This window comes from Chlorocebus sabaeus, chromosome 17 (assembly GCF_047675955.1).
Source record: "Chlorocebus sabaeus isolate Y175 chromosome 17, mChlSab1.0.hap1, whole genome shotgun sequence".
NCBI lineage: Eukaryota > Metazoa > Chordata > Mammalia > Primates > Cercopithecidae > Chlorocebus > Chlorocebus sabaeus.
In genome coordinates this window covers 11,034,046-11,055,891 of record NC_132920.1, presented here as the reverse complement: position 1 = coordinate 11,055,891, position 21,846 = coordinate 11,034,046, and the positions used below count along the sequence as shown (strand labels likewise).

At 41.3% G+C, this 21,846-nt stretch overlaps 1 long non-coding RNA gene across 1 annotated transcript in view; it reads right to left on the bottom strand.

Moving 5' to 3' along the window:
- The window catches only part of LOC140708823 (uncharacterized), a 36,556-nt gene that overhangs the window by 1,929 nt on the left and 12,781 nt on the right, over window positions 1–21,846 (bottom strand). Inside the window, exon 4 of the long non-coding RNA XR_012089033.1 lies at window positions 4,000–4,091. This is a non-coding gene — a long non-coding RNA (uncharacterized lncRNA). The remainder of the gene's footprint in view (window positions 1–3,999; window positions 4,092–21,846) is intronic.

The window sequence follows — 21,846 nt, the reverse complement described above, 5'->3', positions numbered from 1 at the left end:
GGCCCATTGAAAACAACTCATAGCAAGGAAACAGCAATACAGAGTGATACACTGACAGTGGAACTCCTACCATGCCCTCAGGATCCTTCCTGGTATTCTATTTGACATGTGATCATTGAACGTAAGAGACAAATTGAGGACCCAGTGTCTATCCTTATAGCAAATATTAAGAAAGCTTAATTTCTTACCTTTTAACATAAATACATATACTTTCTCATATTTTCTATGTCCTTAAAATACAGCATTAAATTGCAAAGTCTACTCATGTGGGCCAAAAGCCACAAGAAGTGAATGTAAGGAAGGCAGATGGGCACAACCCAGTGGGGCCAGAACTTATGAACTGTCTGTGCTGCTGAGGACATGGGAAGAGCCAAAGATAACTTCTAGATTGCTAGCTCAAGTGACTGAATGAAAGTCAGTGCCCTGAAATTTTTGACTTGGGGAGAGGAGCAAGATGGCATTTGCCATGCAGGATTTGGAGCGTGATGGTGGAACATCTGGATACAGGAGTTCAGTGGGAAGGTTCCAGTGTATGTATGCATGAGGGGCAATCAGGAGAGCTGCCAGGACTCAAGTGGCCATCTGCAAGCTTGGGAAAGTTAAAGCAAGGAAGTGGTGAGAGTATAAAGAGAGACGATGACAAGCCCAAAGTAATGTTTTTAACAGATTAGGTCTAGCAGTAGTATTAAGGATATGCTGGAAAGGCCTCAGATCTCAAGGCAGCCTGCAGGAGGCTGTAGAGATGCAAATGTGGGCTAAGGAAGTCCTGGGCAAGGACACAGGGAGGGCGGAGGGGTGGGAAAGAGAGGATGCGTTTGGGCAAGCTTTATGACTAACAGAAGTAGGGAACCAGGGAGAGGAGGGAGTTCATGTTTTCCTTTTAGACCTTATTAGGAAAAATACCTTTATTTTAGATACTCTGTGCCTTACTCCCATTCTGACGTTATGAAAATCCACATGCATATGAAGCCTTTATGGTTCAAGTTTTAGAAGTGGTTAAGCTGCAGTTAGGCACTGAACACACACCAGTTCCCTATGGCAATTTAGATGACTAACTGTAGTAATAGATTTTTACCTACACAGACAGCAACGACATGTCATAAGCAAGAAGGCAAGTATGACTGATTCTCACTTCCTTCTGTGGTGTAATCACTCCCATGACAGGTAGAATATTTATTTGGTCCTAGACCATATTTATAAAAGTTTAGATTGTAGCTGTTTAGGTTCACTTGTTAGTGTTTTGGGGGGAAGTTAACTAATTTAGAACTTTGAAAGGGTATCTATACTATTATTTTCACAATTTAATAGGTAGAACATTTGAAAAAATGGATACTGTATTTCCTTCCTTTAGCAGCTGAATCTACCTTTTTCTAAACTTCCATAAGCACTTTCCACTGACCTCCCTCCACCCCAAAAATGAGTAACAACAAAGAAAGGAAGACCATCATGCAAAAAAATACAAATTTCTCAAACATGTCATACTTTCTTTGGTGTTACACAGAATGGAGCCTGCATCCTTCCATTTAAACCACAAAAGCCCTGATTGTTACATTCCCACAGAAATGTGACATTACTGGATCTTCGTTTTCTAGTACAAGATGTAAATTTCTGGTAGAATGTTTTTCCCTCAGTATGGTTTTAGAATGCTAATCAGTTGGATAACTAAGTTATTGCAGGCCTGTTTGAATCGGGACTGAGGGGAAATTGCATTTGGGATTACCAAAAGCACTTTTATTGGACTTAATATTTACTATAGCTCAATATCAAGACACTGGTTTAGAAGTACTTATTATTATATTACTAAGTAATACGTATTATATTGCTACTCTTCTACTTTGTCATGAAATTGGAGTTAGGCTCAAACTTTACATTGTAATTTAAGCCTAGCTAACAGTAGCTAATAACATTCCTGTTGTGCTTGTCTACGATGTTAAACTCATTCAATCTTCACCTCAATTCTATTAGGTAGGAACTATAGGCTGACCATCCCTAATTCAAAAATCCAAAAGTTTTGAGCACTGATACAACACCACAAGTAGAAAATTTCACCCTTGACCTTGTGTACACAAACTTTATTTAATGTACGAAATTATTTAAAATGTTGTATAAAATGACCTTCAAGCTATGTGTACGAGGTATATATGAAACATAATTTTATGTTTAGACCTGGGTCCCATCCCCAAGATATCTCATTATGTTTATGCAAATATTCCAAAATCAAAAAAAAAAATCTGAAATTCTAAATACTTCCGGTCCCAAGTATTTTGGAAAAGGGATACTCAACTAGTATTACTGTTCCCATTTCACAGATGAGGAAAGTGAGGCACGTAAGGTTAAGTAAGTAGACTAAAATTATACAGCTAGTACGTGGGATGGCCAGGATGCTGACCAGACAGCCTGCCATCAGTTCATGCTGCTCTACTGCCTGCTTAAGTGAGGGTTAAGTAGTTTTGAGGGAAAAATACTCCAGTTTGTCTTTATAAAATTCCAGAAGTCAAACATGTAGTTATATTGTAGATTAGGGGGAAAATAAGTGGTAGTTATAATAAAAAGTGCTCCTGGAAGACACAGCAAGCAGGTCTTTTCTGCCATCCAGCCTATCCCACTTTCCAATATTCCATTTCACACAATAGAAACGCCTGTAATCCTAGCATTTTGAGAGGCCGAGGTGGGTGGCTTCCCTGAGCTCAGGAGTTTGAGACCAGCCTGGGCAACATGGTGAAACCCCATCTCTATTAAAATACAAAAAATTAGCCTGGCATGGCATCATGCACCTGTGGTCCCAGCTACTTGGGAGGCTGAGGCAGGAGAATTGCTTGAACCCAGGAGGCGGAGCTTACAGTGAGCCAAGATCGTGCCAATGCACCCCAGCCTGGGCAACAAGCAAGACTCCATCTCCGGGAAAAAAAAAAAAGACAAATGAATGCTTTAGGAACCTAAATGCAAAACAATTTTATCACATTTTGCCAATGAATAGTGATTTTTTTTTTTTATTTAAAGATGAAGGCTGAAAAGGTCATCCAGTTCCAATTTTGCGAGTTGCAGGCCACTATGCGCTTGTGAAAAGCATTTTAAAAAATAGATTGCAGACTAGGTGTGGTAGCTCACGCCTGTAATCCCAGCACTTTGAGAGGGAGGCCGAGGTGGGCAAATCATCTGAGATCAGAAGTTTGAGACCAGCCTGACCAACATGGAGAAACCCCAACTCTACTAAAAATACAAAGTAAGCCAGGCGTGGTGGCGCATGCCTGTAATCCCAGCTACTTAGAGGACTGAGGCAAGAGAATTGCTTGAACTTGGGAGGCGGAGGTTGCAGTGAGCCGAAATCGCACCATTGCACTCCAGTCTGGGCAATAAAAGTGAAACTCCGTCTCAAAAAACAAAAAAGGATTGCTATAGAATGAATGTTATCAGAGTACATATTAATATTGTTTTATTTGTGAAACTGTTATTTATGTGCAAGATCATAACCTAAAATATGTTTCTCACTGTGGGTCACAAACAAAAACTTTGATATCTACTGATCTAGCTCACATTCACCTTCCAATAAGAGAGACGAGGCCTGAATCTTCACTCAACAATGGCTTGTCCACTGGATTTTAAGTGCATCCTTAAAAATTCAAGCCTCACACTTGTCACTTACTTTGAAAATGTTTATTGCCTTAGAGAAAATTCTGGGTTATATTTAATATTATTACTTACCTTTTTAATTCATTGCCTTGAAATGTTCTATTTTGTTATCACCTGAAACTATACAGATTAAACTATAAGTGATTTATAAGTGAATACTTCCAAAAGGTAGAAAGTTTTTCAAGCAAAACAACTGCAACAGAATTAGAAAGGATTACCAGAAACCATCCAGTCCCTTGCTATTCAAAGTGTGGGCCACAGACTAGCAGAATCAGCATCACCTGAAGCAGAAACTCAGGTTGCACTCCATGCCTACTCAATCAGAATCTGTGTTTTCACAAGATCCGCAGCTCATACTTATGCACTGACCTCAGCTTTGTCCTCCTTACAAGTCAGGACTTGTGGTATTAGCAGGGGGAATAATGTTCATCAACTTAGATTTACTAGAACTTTCCCCCAAACTAGAAAATGGCAAAAGAGAATAGTAAGTACACATTATATCTTGTCTTACATTTTCAGAGATATACATATGGGTGTAACTATCTCTCTATATGTAGACATACACATATGTATACACACACACACCAACTAGTTTATTTGTTCATGACTATTTCACATCTGTTTTTCCAGCCCTTAGTGTAAATGTGTGAGAAAAACAGAAGTTGTCTGAAGCAAGCCTTCAACTTTAGATCAACATGTATGTTAGTTCGTTTTCATGCAACTCATAAAGACATACCTGAGACTGGGCAATTCACAAAAGAAAGAGGTTTAATGGACTCACAGTTCCATGTGGCTGGGGAGGCCTCACAATCATGGTGGAAGGTGAAAGGCTCATCTCACATGGTGGCAGACAAGGAAGAGGGCTTGTGCAGGGAAACTCCCCTTTATAAAACTATCAGATCTTGGCTGGGCATGGTGGCTCACGCTTGTAATCCCAGCACTTTGGGAGGCTGAGGCGCGAGAATCATCTGAGGTCAGGAGTCCGAGACCAGCCTGACCAACATGGTGAAACCCTATTTCTACTAAAAATACAAAAAACTAGCCAGGCATGGTGGCATGTGCCTGTAATCCCAGCTACTCAGGAGGCCAAGGCAGGAGAATTGCTTGAACCTGGAAGGTAGAGGTGGCAGTGAGCCGAGATCACGCCACTGTACTCCAGCTTGGGCAACAAGAGCCAAGCTCCATCTCAAAAACAAAACAAAACAAAAAAACCCTCAGATCTTGTGAGACTTACTCACTAGCATGAGAATAGTATGGGAAAGACCCACCCCCATGATTCAATTACCTCCCACCAGGTCCTTCCCACAACATGTGGGAGTTGCGGAAGCTACAATTCAAGATGAGATTTGGGTGGGAACACAGCCAAACCGTATCAGCACGGTTATTTATATGGTCATCCTCTGGTCACCTCACTTACTACTCACACTTTTCACCCATTTGCCTCCCTACTCCAACTCACCTCCCTATTCCTTCCTACCTCCCTTCCCTTTCTCTGTCTACTTTCTAGGGTGTTCTCTCTCAACCCAAGCAAAGCATTAACTTCCTGCCCATTCTGCTCTCAGAAGTGTGCCTCTACATGTATTTGCATGTACAAATGTAACCTTACTAATTTGGATCTATGAGAGATCTAATGAAATTTATAGTATAATGAAATGTAATGATGAATTTCATTTCAAAGTGCCCTATTGAGTTCAAAGCAATGATCTAGGAAATGCCGGGGGTCGGGGGAGGCTGGAGGAAGGAAAGAAGATATTATCCCTTTTATATTTTTTACAATCTCATGGTGCAGAGAAGTGTGAGATGTCTTATGTAGAAATGCAGATGCTATGTTATGGAAGTGTAGAGGAAGTAGAAGCAGAATTCATGTTGAGTGGGGATGAAAAAAGAGAAAGCTTCCCAAAGGATGTGGTCTTGCATTGGTATTTTAAGAATACATGGCATTTCCGGCTGGGTGCAGTGGCTCATGCCTGTAATCCCAGCACTTTGGGAGGCCGAGGCTGGCGGATCACCTGAGGTCAGGAGTTCGAGACCAGCCTGGCCAACATGGTGAAACCCTGTCTCTAATAAAAATACAAAAATTAGCCGGGAATGGTGGTGGGTGCCTGTAATCCCAGCTACTTAGGAGGCTGAGGCAGGAGAATCGCGTGAGCCTGGGAGGTGGAGGTTGCAGTGAACTGAGACCATGCCACTGCACTTATCTGGGCAACAGAGTAAGACTCTGTATCAAAAATAATAATAATAATAAATTAAACAAATAAATGGCATTTCCATAGATGGAGAAAGGAGAAGTGAGAAAAAGAAAAGGCCTTTCAAGTGAGCATGATACATATTCTCAGGAAACAATCAGTATCACAGAGCGTGTAAGGATGAAATTGAAAAAACAGACAGAGCGCACTTAGAGAAACGTACATATCATGCTTGGGCACTAGGTTTAATTCTAGAGTAAAGGGAATCCAATCTTATTATATCCAACCAATTATTTCTTCTCCCAAACACAGCAAGCGCAATTTTGTTTTGAAATGCAGAGCTGAGAGTGTACTGCCTATCCCATCTACCCTGCTTCCATTGGCCTCTTTTTACCAGCTCCCACTATTCTAAAGTAAAAGAGCAGCACTCCCCCTGATCTCCTTACTATGGAATCTTGTTTGTCTTTCACTCATCCTTTCTGGATGCAGAGTGGGGCACCTGCTGCTTTCCGCGTGTGCAATGTTTCTCCTCCACCAGCCCACCCCTCTCTTCAGCTGGTTAGCACTGTCCACCGAGTTCAGGTCATCTCAGCCCAAATAATGCTTTCTCACTTAGTCAGCTAAATTAGGTTAACATAGTCATATAATTAAGATAGTCACATAGAGTACCCTTTCAAAATACATATCACAGTTCATAACTATTTATATTTATATTTTATTTTATTTTTTTTCTGACAGGGCCTCCCTCTTTTGCCCAAGCTGGAGTGCAGTGGCATAATCTTGGCTCACTGCAACCTCCGCCTCCCGGATTCAAGCAATTCTTGTCCCTCAGCCTCCGGAGTAGCTGGAATTACAGGTACATGCCATCATGCTCAGCTAATTTTTGTATTTTTAGAAGAGACGGTTTTCACCATGTTGCTCATGTTGGTCTCAAACTCCTGACCTCAAGTGATCCACACCCGCCTCCCGGCCTCCCAGAGTGCTGGGATTACAGAGCGTAAGCCATCATGCCCGGCCTACAGTTCATAATTAAATACTTACCAACCTCTTCATTTGGTGAAAGTCTGTTCTCCAATAAGACCATAAACTCCCTAAAGACAGAGATATTGTATGGTTTGGATGTCTCCTCCAAAAGTCACATTGAAATTTAATTGCCACTGTAACAACATTAAGAGGTGGGACCTGTAAGAAGTGACAGAGGCTCTGCCCTCATAAATAGATTAATGCCATTCCCTTGGGAGTGGGCTAGGAGTTCCTGATAAAATGAGCTCGACCCCCTTTCCTCTGCTCTCTCATGGTCTCTTACCCTTCCAGCTTCCACTGTGGGTGACACAGCAAGAAAGCCCTTCTCAGATGATCAGCCCCTCGACCTTAAACTCCCTAGCCTCCAGAGCCATAAAAAATACATTTCTTTTCCTTATAAATGACCCAAACTGTGGTATTCAGTTATAGGAGCATAAAACAGACTAAGATAGGAGATAATGCGTTTAGCTTAAAATGGGATTCCCACCACTCAACACTTTGTCACATGGTTTGCTGAATGAATGAGTAGGAATGACATAATGTGGACTGAGATTTGGCAGATCAATCAGAAGATACTGTAGAGAGACTGGAGGCTGGAAGTGTGCTTGCCCACAAGAATATATGGTGGGGAGGCTGTTTTGAAGAAAGGTACAATACTACAAATTTCTAATTTCCCTTTTTTTTTTTTTTTTTTTTTTTTTAAAGAGACGGAGTCTTGCTCTGTCGCCCAGGTTGGAGTGCAGTGGCGCAATCTCAGCTCACTGCATGCTCCGCCTCCTGGGTTCACACCATCCTCCTGCCTCAGCCTCCTGCGTAGCTGGGACTACAGGCGCCCACCACCACGCCTGGCTAATTTTTGTATTTTTAGTAGAGACAGGATTTCACCATGTTAGCCAGGATGGTCTCCATATCCTGATCTCATGATCCGCCCGCCTCGGCCTCCCAAAGTGTTGGGATTACAGGTATGAACCACCACACCCGGCCTACAAATTTCTCATTTTCATTAAGCACATTTCTACTTTTTCCATGTGTAAATTATACACATATTAATAACTATATGAACATGTATATGTCTTTCTAGGGGATCTGCGGGAGACAAATACCACTGGTGCATGGATAGTGTGTGAGAAGGCCAGTTGGCCTTAAAAGGAGAGGCCTTAAAAGGCCTTAAAAGCTTAAAGGAGAGGCTTCTTTTAGTACAGATTTTAAATAACATTCTCCAAATCCTATATTTAAGACACAAGTTAGAATGATCACATTGGCATAAATCACCCCATATTTATCAGAAGTGTATATAGTTTCTCCAGCAGAGGGTGCTAACATATAAATTTGACACAGTGAAGCCTAGCATAAATTTATTCAACAGATTTGTCAACTCAGTCTTTATTGTCAGGTTCTTGCAGCAAATCTAACCAAAAAGGGCCAGTCTTGTAGATTATGAGCATGGGAGGTCTTAGAACCAAAGTTTTACAAATGTGAAATTTTTAATATTAAATTTTAAATACAAGAGCAATTTCCTCCATGTTAGCTTGCTATGATACTTTGCAAAACTTTTAGTTAATGTTTGTTGGGGAAAAAACTTGTTATAAGGGGCTATATTATATGTTATATACATAATATTTATATATTATGCTATATAATGTAAGTCATTAAAGGACTGGAAAATAAGCCTTTTTAGAAAGATGGGCAAAATTATCATTAGTCCCTCCAATTTGTAGAGGGTGAGTGTTTTATCACACTCACCAAGCCAAAATCTTTTCTGAAGTTATCTTAAAGGTTATCTAGAGGCTCATTTCTCATTTTAATCCTCAGAAGCCTTTTTTTTTTTTTTTTTTTTGGAAACAGTCTCGCTGTTGCCCAGGCTGGAGTGCAGTGGCGCGATCTCGGCTCACTGCAAGCTCCGCCTCCTGGGTTCATATCATTCTCCTGCCTCAGCCTCCTGAGTAGCTGGGACTACATGCGCCCACCACCACACCCGGCTAATTTTTTGTATTTTTAATAGAGACGGGGTTTCACTGTGTTAGCCAGGATGGTCTCGATCTCCTGACCTCATAATCCACCCGCCTCAGCCTCCCAAAGTGTTGGGATTACAGGCGTGAGCCACTGTGCCCAGCCCCTCAGAAGCCTTTTAAAAAGCCTATATTTCAGTCAAATGAGGCTAGGTAATGCTGCAATAACATTCCACCTCAAAGTTTCCGTCACTTTAAACATCCAGGGTTGATTTCCACCTCGTGCTGCAGAGTTGGCTGAGGGATCTACCGGGTGAATCAGACTGAAGAAGCAGCCGTCACCCAGAAAGTCACCAGTCACTGTGGCAAAGGGAAAGCAAAGCACAGGCAATCATGCGTTGGCTCCCAAAGTTTGTCTGGAGGTGGCATCCATTTCCTTCACCCACACTGTCTTAACTATACAGCAAATCACATGCCCACACCTAACTTCTAGAGTTCAGGAAATATACTACTATTGTGAATCTTGGAGGAAAACCAGAAATATTTAATGGACAGCACTAAGACCTATTACATGTTATAAATGTGATAAGAAGAAAATAAAACATACAAGTGTAAAAATTAAAAAAATATTTCATTAGAAATAATATAGCAACATTGATTTATACGTTATCCTTATATCTTCAAAGTAAGGGCCTGTAGGCTTATTATTAACTCAACTTTCGTCCTTAGTGACAAGAATTGCTAGCATGGATAATGAAAATATTTTGCTTTTGAATTCATCACTACATACGGTTTGGAGAGGAGGAGTGGGTAGTCGACTTACTCCTCTACTTAGGTTTGTCTTTGATTAGCATTAAACCTACTTGACTTTCCTGAGAACATAACTGCAAGATGTGCGAGGAGGCGGGAAAGGAGACAACAGGCTTGGGATAAGGTCAGGCAGCCAGAGCCTGAGCTTCTGCTGCTGACAGGCGACAAAACAGAAATGAAAACTTTGCTGCTTAGCACATCCTTTTTGCTTAGCCTCGTGAAGCCAGAGAAGCAGGTATGTCTAATAAAGATGTAAAATGAAGTAAGTAGTCCCTCCAAGTACTAGAAAGGAGAGCTTTGTTTCTTAGCGCACCCAAAAGGAATCTCAGATGGATCTGCCACTAAGCACAGAGTTTGGCCACCTCGTGCAGTGATAGCTGCTCACTGCTCACCGAGAACAATGCAGGACTGCAGTCAGGTTGTAATCAGAGAGGCACAAAACAAGTTATCTTGGGAACCGAGGCTTTCCTGCCAAGGTAGACCTGGCAAGTTGCCTGACCTAAACAGATAACAGGTGGACAACATGACCTTAACATCAGCACCCCAACCTGGATCCTGTCTGGAAAGGCAGTGAAGACAGGGTCAGAGTTTAGGTCCTATCTGCCTCTGTCGTAAGTTGCTGAGTTGGGGAGACAACTTCAACAAATGCTTTGTGCATTTCCACACAGTCAACTGGGAGAAAGAGAAGCCCCAAAGGAACTTCATTAGAATGTGGTATCACACTTTAATACTCATCATCTTCAATCCTCATCTGCCTACACTTTGCTAATATCCTTCTCATCACTCAAGGGCCTTGCAGATCCCACATTCTCCAAAATGCCTTCCCTAACCCCCCAAATCAGAAAGCCCTTTCTGCCTCCATCACTTTCTGTCTACAGCTCTACTACAGACTCCCGACAGCCCACTTTTTATTCAGTCTGCTTTTGTATCTGTTTGTCTCCCGCCACCAGCCTTTGGCCTGTGAGCATCTGGAGGGCAGAGATCAAATATCATTTATCTGTGGATTTTGCTCAGCTCCTACCCAGTTCCATGTACACAGATGGTTTGTTGATTTAGATTGACTACATGGCCATTTTATGACAGCATTCAATTTTTTTTCATTAACCTAAGAAAAATTTCAAACACCCATAAAAGTACTGAGAATAACATAGCACTCACTCAGCATGGCATTAACTTCTAATACGTTTACTCAGGCAGCGTAGCCTAGAGGTTGAGAACGTGAACTCTGGAGTCAGAATGACGTGGTTCAGCTCTGTTTCTTATTACTTCACCTCTGAAGTCTCAAATGGGAGAGTTTTTCTATCTGTAAAATGGGCTGAGGGTTGTTACACAGATTAACTGAGATAATATATGCAAAGCACTATGAGTGCCTGGTTCATAAAAAGGCCTCAAAAGCCAGCTACTACTAGTGTCACAAGTATTACCATAAACTCTTGAGACTGAGCTTACGGTCCATACAAAAAGGGACTGTATACCCAAGCACAGTAATCACAAAAGTTGAAAATTATATGGATTAAAAACTATCTGATGAGAAAAAAATAACTTACAGATCAAAATAAAATTAAGAGACATATCAATCAATTACAATTATAGGCCCTTATATAGATCCTATTTCAAACTAAGTAAACACTGACTTTATCTGATGTTATTGGGAATCACTGTTAACTTTTAAAGGTGTAATAATGGTATTGCAGTTATGGTTTTTAAAAGGAGGAGTCCTTACTTTTGAAACATACAGCACATCCTGATATGTTTACAGATAAAAATATGGCATATGGGATTTGCTTTGGAATAATATAGGAAATACAGTATTGCCTATTTTTAAATAATACAGGAAATAATGGGGGGGGGTTTAGATAAATCAAAGTTAGTTGTTGAGTTGGTGTCTTAGTCAGTTCAGGCTGCTATAACAAAATACCACAAATTGAGTGGGTTACAAACAACAGAAATTTACTTGTCATAGTCCTGGAGACTGGGAAGTCCAAGATCAAGCATCTTCAGATTCTGTGTCTGGTGAGAGCCCATTTCCGAGTTCACAGATGACACCTTTTAGCTGAGTTCTCACATGGCAAAAGGAGTGAGCTTAGCTCTATTGGGTCTCTTTATAAGGACATGAATCCTAATCATGAGGGCAGAGCCCTTATTATCTAATCACCTCCCAAAGGCTCCACCCTCCTAATACCATCACCATGGCGTTTAGAATTTCAGCACGTGAATTGTGGGGGAATACCTTCCTGACTATATTGTTGTGGGTCCATTTGCCTATGGGAAGCAGTCTCTGAAATGGATAACATTTACTGGGCAGTGCTCTTGGGATCAATGTTTGTGAAGGAGTGAGGAAGCAGGACTGGCCAGTGATGGGGGGGACTCATTCCGTCCTATGGGGTGCTCCAGAAGCGGCATAGGGAGCTGGGCCTTTCTATCCTCACATGACCAGTCACCAGATAAGAGCATAACCAGGACAAAGAGGTGGTGTAACTTCCATCAAGGCAGCAAGACTCTCCTTTGGCCTAGGACAAGGGAAGAAACACACTTAGCTAATCTGAAGTTAAGACTGCAGCAACTGGCACAATAAGTCGCTGAAAAATGATGAATATTAGTAGCAAAAGACTTTACTTATTCCACCTGAAGTACAATAATTACATTTTAAACATCCTTAATAAAGATTGCCTGATAGCAGATATTTTATTTTTGTATGTATTTCAGGAAGTCGTCTTTCTTTTCATTACTCTAGCTCAGTTACTAGCTTGAGGGAAAACATATCATTCTACAAAACAAGTGCAAGTGACTGAGCCATGCTTCCTCAGGTTGATAAACAGCTTTCTCTTGAAACCTTCTTTGAGAAAAAGCTAGAGGAAGTAAATAAAAACATTGAAAATTCCTGGATAGCCACCTTAATGAACACATTATCTCAGCCAGTTTTGTTTTCTCCTAAGGCTGACTGGCAGACTTCTGATTCCATCTCACAAGGGAGTCTCATCTTGCTAATCCCAGAAACAATGCCGGGGCCATCTGTGTGCATCACCAGCTAAAGGCTTGCAGCCAAAGCGTAGTGATTTAGTTTCACTGAGGATGAAGCAGCATTTATTCTCTTTTGCCACAATCTACAATACAGTTTGAAATTTGAATGAAGAACAAATATTTAAAAAAGAAAAAAAAGGAAGAAGATAAGATTTTGTTTTCTCTGAATAAAAAATGCTACTAGATCCTGAATATCTGAAGTCTTGGTAAGATTACCTGAAGAGAAATTATAAGTTATATTTCACGAAACTCTGCTAGTTGAATGTACATAAAAAAATTATTACTGCTAGTCCATACCATCAGCTAGTGGAGACTTATTAATCTCTCTCTCTCTTTTTTTTTTTTAAGAGACAGAATCTCACTCTGTTGCCCAGGCTGGAGTGCAGTGGTGCGATCTCGGCTCACTGCAACCTCCATCTCCCAGGTTCAATCAATTTTCCCACCTCAGCCTCCCAAGTAACTGGAATATAGGCATAGGCCACCATGCCTAGCTAATTTTTGTATTTTTAGTAGAGGGGTTTCACCACGTTGGCCAGGTTGGTCTTGAACTCCTGACCTCAGGTAATCCACCCACCTTGGCCTCCCAAAGTGCTGGGATTACAGGTGTGAGCCACCACACCCAGCGCCCACTCCTTTTTTTTGCCAGGGTCTCCACGCTGTTGCCCAGGTTAGAGTGCAAAGGTGCAGTCCTGGCTCACTGCAACCTCTTCCTCCTGGATTTAAGCAATTCTTCTGTCTCAGCCTGCCAAGTAGCTGGGATTACAGGCACGCACCACCATGCCTGGCTAATTTTTGTATGTTTAGAAGAGCTGGCATGTTACCATGCTGGCCAGGCTGGTCTCAAACTCCTGACCTCAAGTGATTGGCCTGCCTTGACCTCCCAAAGCGTTGGGATTATAGGTATGAGCCACCGTGCCTGGCCAGAGACCTAAGAATCTTGATTTACCAGTGAGTATAAGAGCTAGCCCCATGTAATTCCAAGTTTCTCACTCTTACCCGAAGTCCTATTGAAAGATGGGGGGGGGAGCAGTTCAACTTGGGTGCAGGCCAAGGGGGTTCCTTGTTCATTAAGAATATAAACAATATTTTTTAATGGCACTAAATATTTGTCTGGCTTTTCCTACCACTATGTTAATAGGATCGGGAATCTGGGCAGCAATCAGTTGAGTGGTTCTTCTGCTTTGTGCGAAATCAGCTAAGGTCATTCCTGCAACTGAATTTAGAGGGTAGCTGGACTGGGATGGAAGGTCCAAGAAGGTTTCCCTCACGTCTTGCATCTGGTGTTCCTTCATGTAGTGTTTCCCTCTGTAGTGTATCTTACAACTCAGTACGCTTGAGCTTCTTTACATTAAGGTGGCTGGCCTTGGCCGGGTGCGGTGGCTCAAGCCTGTAATCCCAGCACTTTGGGAGGCCGAGGTGGGTGGATCACGAGGTCAGGAGATCGAGACCATCCTGGCTAACACAGTGAAACCCTGTCTCTACTAAAAATATGATAAACTAGCCAGGCGAGGTGGTGGGCGCCTGTAGTCCCAGCTACTCGGGAGGCTGAGGCAGGAGAATGGCGTGAACCCGGGAGGCGGAGCTTGCAGTGAGCGGAGATCGGGCCACTGCACTCCAGCCTGGATGACATAGCGAGACTTTGCCTCAAAAAAAAAAAAAAAAAAAAAAAAAAAAAAATTTAAAAAGGTGGCCGGCCTCCTCAAGAAAAAGCAGAAGCTGCTAGGACTCTTAAAGGCTAGACTCAGAACTTAACTTGCATGTAGTTACTTCTACCACAATCAATGGTCACAGCAAGTCATAAGATCAGCCCAAGTTTAAGGGGAATGAAAGTAGATTTTACCTCTTGATGTGCTTGCAGGGAGAAAGGGAGTTAACGGCATTCATCTCTAGAGATTTATTTATCTCAGGTAAAATACTTGAAATCTCATGTAAACATGAGCCAAAAAAAAATACAAAAAACCAAAAAAACAGAGAATTCATTACCTGAGACCTGTGCTACAAAAAATAGGGAAATTCTACTGGGGAATACGATGCTAGGCAGAGAGTTGGATCTGCACAAAGAAATGTAGATCTCTAGAAATGGCTAAGCTGGAAGTAAAATCTTAAAAAATATATATTTTAAGTTGTTCTAAAGATAACTGATTATCTGAAGCAAAAATATGAGTAATGAATTATATAGTATTATGGCACATAAAAAGTAAAATGCATGCCAACAATAGCACAAAAGGTAGAACTGGAGAATTGGGAATATACTGTGGTAAATTTCTTATGCCATATGAGAAGCAACACTATTTGAAGGTAGACTGAGATTAAAGATGAAGGCAGCTTAAGTATATAGAAGACCAAATATCACAAACAAGTGTGACTTAGCTGACACTGGGTGAAACCAACATTCCACCCAACAACAGCAGAATACACATTCTTTTCAAGCACACACAGAACATTGTTCTGTTGTTTTCTGATAATCTCTTTGTCTGATTTTGGTATCGAGATAAAGCTGGCCTCAGTAACGAATTGGACAGTCCTCCCTCCTCTTCTATTTTCTGGAGGAGTTTATGTAGAATTCATGTTATTTCTTCTTTAAAAAATATTTAGCAGTACATATATTTGAAATCATATGAGCCAGAAGTTTCTTTCTTAGAAAAATGTAAAATAAGAATTCAACTTTTTAATAGACATAGAGCCATTCAGTTCATTTCTTTCTTTTTGAGTGAGCTTTGGTAATTTGTGTCTTTCAAATAGTTTGTCCATTTTATTGTCAAATTTGTTGGCATAAATTTGTTCATCCTATTCCCTTATTATCCTTTAAGTGTCTGTAGCATCTCAAGTAATGTCCTTTCTTTCATTTTTAATACAGACACACCACACAATATTTTACTGTACAAAGAGATATCTGGGAAACCTCCAAATCCTTAGAAATGAAAAGAAACACTTCTAAATAACACATGGGTCAAAGAGGAATCACAGAGAAAATAGAAAATATCCTGAATTGAAAAAAAATGAAAGAAAAACATGTCAAAATGTGTGAAATGTGGCAAAACAATGCTTAGAGGAAAATTTAATGAATGAAATTTACCAAATCCACAAACTAAATAAGAAAAAAGTGTATGATTATCTTACTAAACCACAATCAAGGTATTTGAGCAAATTTAACATCCATTTATAACAATAAAAAAAATTCTCGGCAAACTAGAAAAAGAAGAGAATTTCTTTCTTTTTCTTTCCCCCCCCCCCGAGACGGAGTTTCGCTCTTATTACCCAGGCTGGAGTGTAATGGCGCAATCTCAGTTCACTGCAACCTCCACCTCCTGAGTTCAAAATGACTCTCCTGCCTCAGTCTCCCAAGTAGCTGAGATTATTGGCACCCACCCCCAAGCCCAGCTAAGTTTTTGTATTTTTAGTAGAGACGAGGTTTCATCATGTTGGCCAGGCTGGTCTCAAACTCCTGACCTCAGGTGATCCACCTACCTCAGGCTCCCAAAGTGCTGGGATTACAGACGTGAGCCACCATGCCTGGCCAAAGAAGGGAACTTCTTTGACCTGCTAAAGGACATCTACAAAACAAACACAACCCTACAACCATCATCATAATGACTGGCAAAAGGCAAAGCTTTCTGCCTAAGATGAGGAACAGGCATTGGATGTCTGCTCTCACTATTCCTATTCAACATCGTATTGGCGGCCCAAGTCAGCTGAATGAGTTAGGAAACGGAAAAAAAGGCACACATATGGGAAAGGAAAAATAGTCATCTCTATTCACAGATGACCTGATTGTTTATGTAGAAAATCTCCAAGTATCTACCAAAAAGCTTCTGGAATGAATAAGTAAGTTTAGCAATATCACAAGGTAGAGTGTTAATATCTAAAAATTCATTGTAATTCTATATACTAGCAACAACCACACATTGAAATTTTTAAAATACCATTTACAATAGCATCAAAAAACATGAAATACTCAGGCAAAAATTTAACAAAATCTATGGAAGATATGCCTAGAATTACAAAACAGTGCTGAAAGAAGTCAAAGAAGATTTAAACAATGGATAAATATACCAGCATGTAGATTGGAAAACTCAATATTGTGAAGATGTCACTTCTTCCTAAATTGTCCTACAGATTTAATGCAATCTCAGCCACACTTTCTCTAGGATTTTTTGTGGAATGTTGACAAGTTGATTCTAAAATGTATACGGGAAAGCAAAGAAGCTGGAATACCCCAAAACAGTTTTGAAAAAGTGGAAAATTTACACAACTTGATTTTAAGACTTACCATAAAGAAAGAGTAATCAAGACAGTGTGGTATTGGTGAAAAGGTAGACACATAGATCAATGGAACAGGATAGAAAGTCTAGAGATAGACCCATATATATATGATCAACTAATTTTTGACAAAGGTACAAAAGCAATTAAAAAATAATAGACTTACTGAGACAGGTGGATCACCTGAGGTTAGGTGTTCAAGATCAGTCTGGCCAAAATGGCAAAACCCCACCTCTACTGAAAATACAAAAATTAGCCCAGCATGGTGGTGCATGCCTGTAATCCCAGCCACTCGGGAGGCTGAGGCAGGAGAATCACTTGAATGCAGGAGGCAGAGGTTGTAGTGAGCTGAGATTGCACCATTGCACTCCATCCTGAGCAACAAAGCAAGACTCTGTCTAAAAAAAAAAAAAAAGAAAGAAAGATAGTTTTTTTCAACAAATGGTACTATAGCAATTGAACACTTGTAAACAAAAGAAAGAAAAAAAAAAAAAAACCTTTGACCCATCCCTTACACCATACACAAAAATTAACTGAAAAATTAACTGAATACAGACATAAATGTAATACCTAATGCTACAAAATTTCTAGAAGAAAATACAGGAAGAAAATCTTTGTGACCTTGGGAAGCAAATATTTCTTGTATACAACACAGAAAGCACAATTCATTAAAAAAAAAAAAAACCAGCTTGAACTATATCAAAACTAAGAACTTTTCTTTGAAAGGATTTGTTAAGAGAAAGAAAAAAACAGGCCATAGACTAGAAGAAAATACTTGTAACATGCATATCTGATAAAGGACTTGTATGCAGAATATATGAAGAACTCTCAAACCTCAATAAGAAAAAAATAATAACAAATGGGCCAAAAATGTGAAGAGATTCTTTGCTGAAGAAGACACACACTAGTGGCAAATACTACACACATGAAACGAGCTCAGAAATACCTGCTGAATAAATGAATGAATGAATGAGTTTTGGTCTTGCCAAAGGTACCCCACTACTTGATTAACTCTTTAGAATTAATTTTGATGATTACTCTAGTAATTAGAGCAAGTGAAAATTATTCCATTACAAACATACATAGTAAAGTCAGATAAAAAATAAGTTATATGGACTTCTACCTTAGGTTCCTTCTAGTAGGGCAAGTAATTTTTCTTTTTTTCTTTTTCTTTTTTTTGAGATGGAGGCTCACTGTGTCTCCCAGGCTGGAGTGCAGTGGTGCGATCTCCGCTCACTGCAAGCTCTGCCTCCCGTGTTCACGCCATTCTCCTGCCTCAGCCTCCCAAGTAGCTGAAATTACAGGTGCCCGCCACCATGCCCGGCTAATTTTTTGTATTTTTAATAGAGACGGGGTTTCACCGTGTTAGCAAGGATGGTCTCGATCTCCGGACCTCGTGATCTGCCTGCCTTGGCCTCCCAAAGTGCCGGGATTACAGGCATAAGCCACCGTGCCCGTCCCAAGGACGGGTAATTTTTAAAAAGTTATCTATATTAAGATAAACACAACAAGGCCGGGCGCGGTGACTCACACCTGTAATCCCAGCACTTTGGGAGGCCGAGGTGGGCGGATCACGAGGTCAGGAGATCGAGACCATCCTGGCTAATATGGTGAAACCCTGTCTCTACTAAAAATACAAAAACAAAATTAGCCGGGCATGGTGGCGGGCACCTGTAGTCCCAGCTACTTGGGAGGCTGAGGCAGGAGAATGGCGTGAATCCGGGAAGCGGAGCTTGCAGTGAGCAAGTGAGATCACGCCACTGCACTCCAGCCTGGGTGACAGAGGGAGACTCCGTCTCAAAAAAAAAAAAAAAAAAGATAAACACAAAAAAATATGCCACACAGGGCTTCTTACGGTTTTTTGTTTGTTTGTTTGTTTGTTTGTTTTGAGACAAGTCTCGCTCTGTCACCCAGGCTGGAGTGCAGTGGCACGATCTCGACTCACTGCAAGCTCTGCCTCCTGGGTTCACGCCATTCTCCTGCCTCAGCCTCCCGAGTAGCTGGGACTACAGGCGCCCGCCACCACGCCCGGCTAATTTTTGTATTTTTAGTAGAAGCAGAGTTTCACCATGTTGTCCAGGATGGTCTCGATCTCCTGACCTCGTGATCCGCCCTCCTCAGCCTCCCAAAGTGCTGGGATGACAGGCGTGAGCCTCCGCACCTGGCCTCTTACGGTATTTCTTAATACAAAATAATAGTATAGTGCAAAGTTCAGTCGAACAATTCAGTAAGGGTCAGTTTGATGTGGTCCCTGTCCTAAGCTTTCTGAAGACCTGGTTTAACGCAGGGATGGATTTAGCCTGTGTAGATAAGATTACAAAAATGCCAAGTCCCCATTAAAAAATTCCTCTCTCAGACTTTTGGTGGATACTCAGTATCAGTAAGTTCAAGATAATACTAAGAGACAAATAGAGTATAAATGGATATCTATTAATGACCTTAACAAGGAAATGTGTCTGAGATTATTACTCAAATACTACATCTTGGCTACAGAATGAGTTTGTACTTTGTTTCAAGGCTAAGAGTTAATTTCCTTGATTCTCTTTGTCAGCACTAAGTTGGGTGCAGTGGCTCATGCCCGTAATTCCAGCTACTCAGGAGGTAGCATTGAGTTTGTAGAAAGTTAAGTGTTAAAAGTTGCTCTTAGCCGGACGTGGTGGCTCACGTTTGTAATCCCAGCACTTTGGGAGGCCAAGGCGGATGGATCACGAGTCAGGAGATCCAGACCATCCTGGCTAACACGGTGAAACCCCATCTCTACTAAAAATACAAAAATATTAGCTGGGCGTGATGGCGGGCACCTGCAGTCCCTGCTATTCCGGAGGCTGAGGCAGGAGAATGGCGTGAACCCGGGAGGCGGAGCTTGCCGTGAGCAGAGATCGCGCCACTGCACTCCAGCCCGGGCGACACAGCGAAACTCCGTCTCAAAAATAAATAAATAAATAAATAAAATAAATTTGCTCTTACATTTATTTTTCTTGAAGATTGATGATATTTAGAGCCCTTTGAGATTATGTTCTTGGTCTCTATTGTGTCATATTTTAAATTTTAATTTTCAGCCTATCTTCTGGCGGAGTAAGAATCTTGAACAGTCTCATTAGAACATGGATTGGGTTTTCTTTCCATTTATTTATTTCTTCTTTTTCCTAAAGTGTAATAAAGGGTATTGACCTGTTCCCCAGCCAGTTCCAAAGGCTATCAGTTTGCTTTAAAGTGTTTGTTGGCTGGGCACAGTGACTCACACCTGTAATCCCAGCACTTTGGGAGGTCGAGATGGGTGGATCACCTGAGGTCAGAAGTTCAAGAACATCCTGGCCAACATGGTGAAACTCCATCTCTACTAAAAATACTAAAAGGCCGGGCACGGTGGCTCACGCCTGTAATCCCAGCACTTTGGGAGGCCGAGGTGGGCGGATCACGAGGTCAGGAGATTGAGACCATTTTGGCTAACACCGGGCAACCCCGTTTCTACTAAAAACACAAAAAAATCAGCTGGCCATGGTGGTGGGTGCCTGTAGTCCCAGCTACTTGGGAGGCTGAGGCAGCAGAATGGCGTGAATCCAGGAGGTGGAGCTTGCAGTGAGCTGAGATCAGGCCACTGCACTCCAGCCTGGGTGACAGAGCAAGACTCCATCTCAAAAATAAATAAATAAATACTAAAAATTAGCTGGGCATGGTGGCGGGCACCTGTAATTTCAGCTACTTGGGAGGCTGAGGCAGAAAAATTGCTTGAACCTGGGAGAGGGAGGTTGCAGTGAGCCAAGATCTTGCCATTGCACTCCAGCCTGGGCAACAGGGTGAGACTGTGTCTCAAATAAATAAATAAATAAATAATAAAGTGTTTAAGAAATTCAGAAGTGGTCAGATCTTTGCATTTATAAGCACGTTCTGAGTACTGTTATGAGAGAGCATGCTAAAGTTCCAAGATATAGTCTGGTTGATAGTCTATTTGTATGGATGACAAAACTATGTGTAACTACCAGCTAGGTCCAAAGCTATGCACTTAGCAAGGTCCAAAGCTATGCAATACTTGCTAGAGGCTGGAGGCAGGATGAGAGTTGCGGGAGCAGGGTGAGTCCAAAGTTGTATGGTAAAAGAGGCCATCCTCCAAATGTGAGGTCTTTAATCAGGTCTATGCATCCAAATTCAGGAATTTAGTGACTTCAGCTCACTGGAAATGATGGACTATAAATTGTTGCACCATGATGTCTAGCTGTTGGTGAGTTGCCTTTTATTTTACTATAATTAATTGATTCATTTTTAGAGTCAGGGCCTTGTTCTAGTGCCCAGGCTGGAGGGCAGTGGCACAATCATACCTCACAACAGCCTGGAACTCCTGGGCTCAAGCCACCTCCTGGTCCCCCACTGCCTCACACCCTCCTGAATAGCTGGGATTACAGGCACCCTCCTGAATAGCTGGGATTACAGGCATGAGCCACTGCACCCAGTTTGGTGCACTGCCTTTTAAAGCTGCAGATATTAACATAAAAGAGCAGGTGGGCACAAACTCAACTGGAAGTATCACCAAGCTTCATTCAATTTCACTATAGGAAGAATGATCAGGATAGGTACATATGAATTGAAGTGTGTATCCTTTTAGGGACAAAAAATAGAGAAAAGGCAAATAAGCTAAATCTGCTTTCATTGGTAATACTTGGCCCCACTCTTACTAGCTAACTTTATCTTAGGCTCCAACATACGTAAGTTTCCTGGACACTAATTCCCAGCTCACTGAATTGTCGCTATTACAGGAATTCAACAGACCCTGTGGGTACTGGTCAGGCAGCAGTTTCTTCACTGCTGTACCATGTTCAGTGTCACTATCAGAAACATGGAGAAAATATTAGGACCTACAAAATACAAGGTCCAAAGCAGCCACCGTGCTTAACAAATGTGATTGTTGTTTTTATTTTTGTGTTATTTAAATGTGTTTTATATATGTGTTATATCTCTGTGATAGCTAGAAC